A 7,401-nucleotide genomic window follows, 5' to 3' on the forward strand; every position below is an offset into this window, starting at 1 on the left:
TTGTTGTTGTTTTTGTTGTTTTTTTTTAACCCAGTAGTAGCCTGAGCAATGACTCCCAAGCGATATAGAAGGGAAGCTTATCTTTTAAATTATAATTTGGGGGGGGGGAGGGCGCTGCTTTTTTGAGATTTAAGCTAAGCATGTGTAATTTCTTGTCAAGAAGCCAACACTTAAATGACTTTTAAAGTTGTTTACTTTTTTTTAATTCCTTCTTTTTTTTCTTTGGTCCTGAAATAAAAAGTGGCATGCTGTTTTTTTTGGGGGGGGGAGGGGTGGATGTACAGCGGATAACAATCTTTAAAGTTGTAGCACTTTGTTTCAGAATTGGAATTGAGATGTAGCACTGATGATGTCCTGAGTAACAGAGGCCTTTCCTGTGTTTTCAACCTTTACATTATCTAAGGAAGCGTTTTAGTGGTGAGGGGGAGTCAGAGGTCCCTCCTCCCCTGGAAGACTCAGCACTGCCAGAGAAATAGGGGGTTTTGAGAGCTGCCGGGGAGGTGGCCCGAGAGCATCCTACAGTTGTGCATCACCAGCAGATATGGTCCTTTTCTTGGAGTGTCCGCTTGCCCTGGGATGCCATCTTTGCTCTTTGCTGTAGATGAGGGTAAATACAATGGGCTGAGGGTACTTTTTTGGGTAGCTGGCGGTGACCTGCGGTGACACAGAAAAGAAGGAACCAGCCATGTTCTTTCAGGCTTCTTCTGGCTTGATGGCTTTTCTCTCTCTCTGTCTCTCTGTCTCTCTCTCTTTTCATCACCCCCCACCACAGAAATCCCAAGTCGCATGTTGCTACCAGTGATAATTGACCATGTCTCAAGCAGACAAGTGCCCCAATGAGGTGAACTGAGAGAAGGTAGTATTCTCTCATTTAATGCACACTGATGACATTGTACGGACAGGTGGGCGAATCTTGCGAATTTCTGTTCCCTTTTACTGGATAAGCAGGGAAAGAGTTCCATCCGAAGGTGCCCAGCGCTACTTCCCAATTTTTTTTTTTTTTCCTATCCCATTAGGTTGGAAGGTACTAAACATTGGACTGTTAAGATTAGACATTTGAATTCTGTTGACCCGCACTTTAAAGCTTTTGTTTGCATTTAAATTAAATGGCTTCTAAACAAGAAATTGCAGCATATTCTTCTCTTTGGCCCAGAGGTGGGTTAACCTGTAAGGGACGGCTGAGATTGAGTGTCAGTGTTGCTAAGCTTGGCATTCACAATACTGGCACTATAAAGAACAAAATAAAATAATTTATTGGACGGTTTTTCTACTGCCATTCAATTTGATGTGAGTGCCTTGGAAACTGATCTTCCTATTTGAGTCTCTTGAGACAAATGCAAAACTTTTTTTTTTTTTGAAATGAAAAGACTTTTTAAAAGAGTAAAACAAGAAAAGTACATTCTTTAGACACAAACAAAGCCACATTTACTTTTAATTAAATTTTTAAAAATCCTGGTTGAAGATAGAGGACATGAAAATGCCATAAGACCCAATCAAATGAAGAGATAAGCCCAGCACAACCATGGACATCTTAGCTGAATTATCCTCAACCCCCTTTGTTTGTGGGACAACGCTGCTTAGATTTGGCGTGGAGGTGATTTACTGCTGAATTAAAACTCAAGTGACACAAGTTACACGTTGATATCGTTGAATGAAAAACAAAACACAAACAATTCAGGAACAATGGCTAATTTTTTTTCTAAAGTTAAATTTAGTGCACTCTGTCTTAAAAATACGTTTACAGTATTGGATACATACAAGGGTAAAAAAAATTGTGTGTATGTGTGTTGGAGCGATCTTTTTTTTCCAAGTTTGCTTACTAGGTTATAAAAAAATGCCACAGTTGGCTGCGTGTATATTGTTTTCTTTTTGGTGACGGGGTTTTAGTATATATTATATATATTAAAATTTCTTGATTACTGTACAAGTGGACCAGTATTTGTAATAATCGAGAATGCCTGGGCATTTTACAAAACAAGAAAAAAAAAAAAAACCCTTTTCTTTTCCTTGAAAATGTTGCAGTAAAATTTAAATGGTGGGTCTATAAATTTGTTCTTGTCACAGTAACTGTAAAGTCGGAGTTTTAGTAAATTCTTTTCTGCCTTGGGTGTTGAATTTTTATTTCAAAAAAAAAATGTATAGAAACTTGTATTTGGGGATTAAAAGGGGATTGCTACACCATGTAGAAAAAGTATGTAGAAAAAAAAGTGCTTAATATTGTTATTGCTTTGCAGAAAAAAAATCACATTTCTGACCTTTACTTATTTTTCTCTCCCTGCCCCCTCTGGAATGGATATATTGGTTGGTTCATATGATGTAGGCACTTGCTGTATTTTTACTGGAGCTTGTAATTTTTTAACTGTAAGCTTGTCCTTTTAAAGGGATTTAATGTACCTTTTTGTTAGTGAATTTGGAAATAAAAAGAAAAAAAAAAACAAAAACAAACAGGCTGCCATAATATATTTTTTTAATTTGGCAGGATAAAATATTGCAAAAAAAAATTTGTATGTTTAGTCCTATTGTACAGGAGAAAAAGGGTTGTTTGACAACCTTTGAGGAAAAGAAACAAAAGGAAGTCGTTAAATGCTTTGGTTCACAAATCATTTTAGTTGTATATATTTTTGTCAGAATTGGCCTATACAAAGGACTGTTCGAGCAGGGCTTCTCTCGGAATGCCCCGAACCTTGCATCAAGGCTCCCTGGTGTGGCCACAGCAGACCGGATGGGAAATTCTTTATTCGTGTTGAGTGGAGAAACCAGTTTTTGTAAAGATGTCGGTGTATTTCACAGAGTCCTCTCGTTCTCTAAGAGGCCATCTGTAAGATGTCAGGTGTTAGAGGAGAGAGCGAGAGAGCATCTTCCTTCTCTACTGTCACCACTGTGGCGGGTCACCACGTCTCCCGCCCTTAGGAGCAGAAAGGAATGCAAACGGAGCTTTCTTTAGTCCTTGAGAAAACATGAAACAGACAAACAAAAGATGTAGTGAAAGGAGCTGGTGAATCAGCTAGGCACAGGTGACGTGAGCTGCTGTTGAGACCAGCGCAGATTGGATTTCAGGAAGGAGTGCCCGTCACAACCAGGGCCTTTCATTCCATGGAGAGTGTCGGCCTGTTGTCTTTCTTACCTGCTCTGCTGCTTTTCTCGCTGAAACCTACATTCCGTCAGTTTCCGAGTGCCGAGGGCCTGGGATGAATTCGGTGCCTTTCCATCTCTCTCTCTCCTTCCTCTGTGTTTCCTCTCCATCCTCCAGCCTCTGTCAGCCCTTTATTTTGTCCTTTTCATTTTTACCCAATTTCATTTCTTTCTCCCTCTCTGTAGCCCCCCCCCCCCCGTTCTTTCTTTCTTTTTTCCTTTTTTTTGTAAAGCCAAGTAGCTTTAAGATAATGAAGTGGTGGTTTTTTGGATGAGGGAATAATACATTTTTTTTTTTTTAAAAAAACCCTATATCAGGAAGCCATTTTTTATTTCAGGAACCGTAAAACCATTATTTCAGGTTATGAGAGTATAACCAAGCATCTTTTGGGGCAATTCTTTACCAAATGCAGAAGTCTTTCTTCTGGGAGCTTTTCTGTTCAGTACACCCTTCCCTCCTTGCCACTGACCTTTGCAAAGGGAGCAGAAAGGGGGAGGAGGGGAGAGAAAGCTGAGATGTCAGTTTCCTACCTGCCCGTCCTGAAGACCCAGGGGCTGCCCTTGCCTTCGGATGCCCTGCTAAGGTACTTGAGCCTCCAAGGTGATCCTCCTGTAGTTGCGAAAGCTAGCCAGCCCTCACCAGCTTCCACAAAGTCACCAGAATGCCAGGACTAAGCCATCCTAAAGCACAAAGATTGTGTCTCTGTCAACTGCAGAGAAAAGAGCATTATGCTTCTCTTTCATGTTTAAAAAGCCAACACTGGAGCAGATGACCCAGTGAGAGAGGCCCCGAGCCTGGGTGACCCAGCCGACCTCAGGCTGGTTTCCATACTGCCACAACTTTGTTCAAAGTTGCCCCAAACTGGAACCTGCCACTTGCCGTTAGAGGGTCTTCCGTGGGGAGAGGAGGAGGCTGAACCACTCTAAGCAAAATGTGAAAAGTAAGGAAGTCAGCCTTTCATCCCGGTCCGTAGCGAAGGTTTTGTTGCGCGCAGGCAAATCCGTGATTTTGGTGCTCTTTGTATCTCAACCCTGCAAAGCAAAGTTACATTGATTTAAGTTGTTTGCATTTGTACTGGCAAGGCGAAATATTTTTATTACCTTTTCTATTACTTACTGTATGAGCTTTTGTTGTTTACTTGGAGGTTCTGTCTTTTACTACAAGTTTGGAACTATTTATTATTGCTTGGTATTTGTGCTCTGTTTAAGAAACGGGCACTTTTTTTTTTTTTATTATGGATAAAATGTTGAGATGACAGGAGGTCATTTCAATATGGCTTAGTAAAATATTTATTGTTCCTTTTATTCTCTGTACAAGATTTTGGGCCTCTTTTTTCCCTTAATGTCACAATGTTGAGTTCAGCATGTGTCTGCCATTTCATTTGTACGCTTGTTCAAAACCAAGTTTGTTCTGGTTTCAAGTTATAAAAATAAATTGGACATTTAACTTGATCTCCAAACCTTGTCCTTTTCTGTGTCTTTCAAGGGTGGGGGATGGACAGCTCATTTCCAAGGGCGAATTGAAGGTCTTCTCCATTTTCCTCTTGACCCACACCCCTGGCGCCCGTATCTGGGAAGACTGGGAACAATGGCCCAAGAGACCAGCAGTTCTCTTTCTTTACTCTCTTAAAGCAGCAAGATTTAGATCCGTGGTTCTCAGTCCTGGTTGCACATTGGAGTCACCCGGGAGGGTTTGAAAGTTCCAGTGCCCAGGCCCCACCCAAACCAATCTCTACCAGAATCTGTGGAGGTGGGATCCAGACATCAGTATTTTTGAAAGTGATCCAGGTGATTCTCGTAGACGGCCCCATTGGAGAACAAGTGGTTTAGAAGAAAAGGTACTTGTCTGGGAATGACAAGGCCTGGGTCTAGTTCAATTCTGCTCACATTTTCTGAATACTCAGTGGGAGCCACTGGGTGAGGCAGCCAGGGACCAGAGTGAGACAGAAGCCCTTCTGTAAGCACCCAGATGGCTCTGTGGCCTTGGTCAGGTCCCCCAGGTCTCCCATCAGTGAAGTGAGGTTGTTAGACTGGATAGCATCTCTGACTCTCTGTGACTCTTAACAAAATCACGTAGGAGGACTCACTTCCCCTCCCACGGGCTAGATGTTAACAGACTTGAGGAAATGTTCTTTAGGGATAATCACCCAGATCCAGAAGAGGAAACAAGGTCTTTCAGAAGGAACTAGCCTTTAACTTGGCTTTTCCCAGTGCTGGGCCTGGAGCAGTCAGGATGGAGATGGAAGAAGGCATTCGCTGGCTTTCAGCCAGTTAGGCACAAGGTTACCTTTGGTTTCCTCCTTGTGAGTGAGAGTCAGAGCCCACCCCTGAGTGCAAAGGGATCAAAGACCCACTGGGTCCTTCTTGACTGCTCTTCTTACATTTCCTGCTCTTAGATACACAAAGAACATTCCACTCAAGTCCATTTCTGCAACCATGAACCAGGTCCCAACCTAGGCAGCCCAAGAATCTTGGCAAGGACACTGCAAAAAATGAACACACGCCAAGCCATGCTTGCTAAGATGCTTTGTGGGTTCTGCCCACAGAGATGATAGGAGAAATAAGGCAGCGTGTTCTTCTGTGTCCTCTTTTCACCCCAAACAGGTCACCATTCCCCCAAGGCCGTGCCTAAGCACTGGAGGAAAAGAAGTGGGATTTGAACCCCAGCACCAAGCAGGGAGTAGGCAGCCATTCAGGAGAAGACCTGCCCTGCTCTCTAGAGGCTTAAGGAATAAGAATTTCCATAGAGGAACTCTCTTTTTTTCCTAGGCCTGGGCTCCAAGTCTTTTCCCCAGCTGGCTTTAACACACAGGTATCTGAGCCTTTGTGTGTTTTCCACTCAGAAAACTGGGCAACTGGCAGAACTGAAAGGCTCAGTTGCTTTCTTGCAGCCCGTCCTCTCCCTCAACCCTTCTAAGAAGGCCAAATTTGTGGGTTACCAGTGGTGCAAAGGAAAGGCTCAACTCCATTCTCAGTATTGTCTCATCAGTAGCTCTGTGACCTTGGGTCAGTCCTTTCTCTTTTCTGGGTCTCAGTTTCCCCACCTATAAAATGGAGAGTTAAGGTGACCTGGAAGGACCCATTGTTGCCTTTGAATGGTTGGATCCTGACCAGAGTGTCTTGTGCACACAGAGTAACAGTATTCTGTGGGCATGTTAGTGTCAGAAATGTTCCCCATCCGGATTGCACAAATCAGGGTGAGAATGGGTTTTTGAGCATAGAAAACCCCGCATTTTTGCTGGTTGCAACAAGTCCTCAGCCACCTTGCAAGTCTCAGGGTCTGCACATTTTCCAAGCAGTCCCAGTCCCCACTGGGGCATCAGAACAGGCTGCTAAACACCTTGCTCTTGAGCTGAAGTTCAGCCATTAAAGTTAGAAATTCCCTTCCGCCTTGGAGAGAAAACTAGATGAATAGAACTTTAAAACATGTTAATGTCATAATATATATAATGAAGCTTACATAACTTTCAAGCCAGGGAGAAAAATACTCTGACCTCATGTGCAGGTAAAGTCTGAGTTACCAGCTGCCTGCATTGCATAACCTTCAAAACGATTTTTATAGGATTCTGGTTACAGACCATCTAGGATGCTCTACAGAAGTTAAAACTGGTTGAGCTCAGAAGTCTATTTAGCCCCCAAGCAAAGACTGAGCTGGATGTCAGGCCTAGTTACAGAGGGAGGTCTTGGGCCTGGTCTTTGCTCTTAAGGTACTCCGTGTTCAATGAAAAAAAAAAATGGATTATGAAACCAGACTGCAGGATGGGGTAATGTGGGCAGTGAGAGGAGCCCGGGAGAAGGAGCAGCTGATCTGCTGGGGAGAGGGGGGGATTAGGGAAACTGTGCTGCTCCTCAGAAGATGAGTAAGGGTTCACCAGGAAGATGAGGACATGAGGGGGAAAAGGCATGTCTTGCAGAGGGTATGACTGGGGACGATGCATGGATATTGGGAAAGTACAGTGAAGCCCATGGACAAACAGAATCTTATAGTTGGGACCCTTACAAGTCATCTGGGTATATTCCAATCTCACATAGGAATCCTCTCTGAAATCCTAAAGTATAGCATACCCGTCCCTCCCTCCTTCCCTCCCTCCACTCATCCATCCATCCATCCATCCATCCATCCATCCATCTACTCATTCCTCCGTCCCTCCTTCCGTCCATCCAATCATCCATCCATCCATCCATCCATCCATCCATCCATCCACTCATCCATCCATCCATCCATCCATCCACTCATCCATCCATCCATCCATCCATCCATCCATCCAT

Source organism: Leptonychotes weddellii, chromosome 9 (assembly GCF_054177405.1).
Source record: "Leptonychotes weddellii isolate Sample4059 chromosome 9, ASM5417740v2, whole genome shotgun sequence".
NCBI classification, from domain to species: Eukaryota; Metazoa; Chordata; class Mammalia; order Carnivora; family Phocidae; genus Leptonychotes; species Leptonychotes weddellii.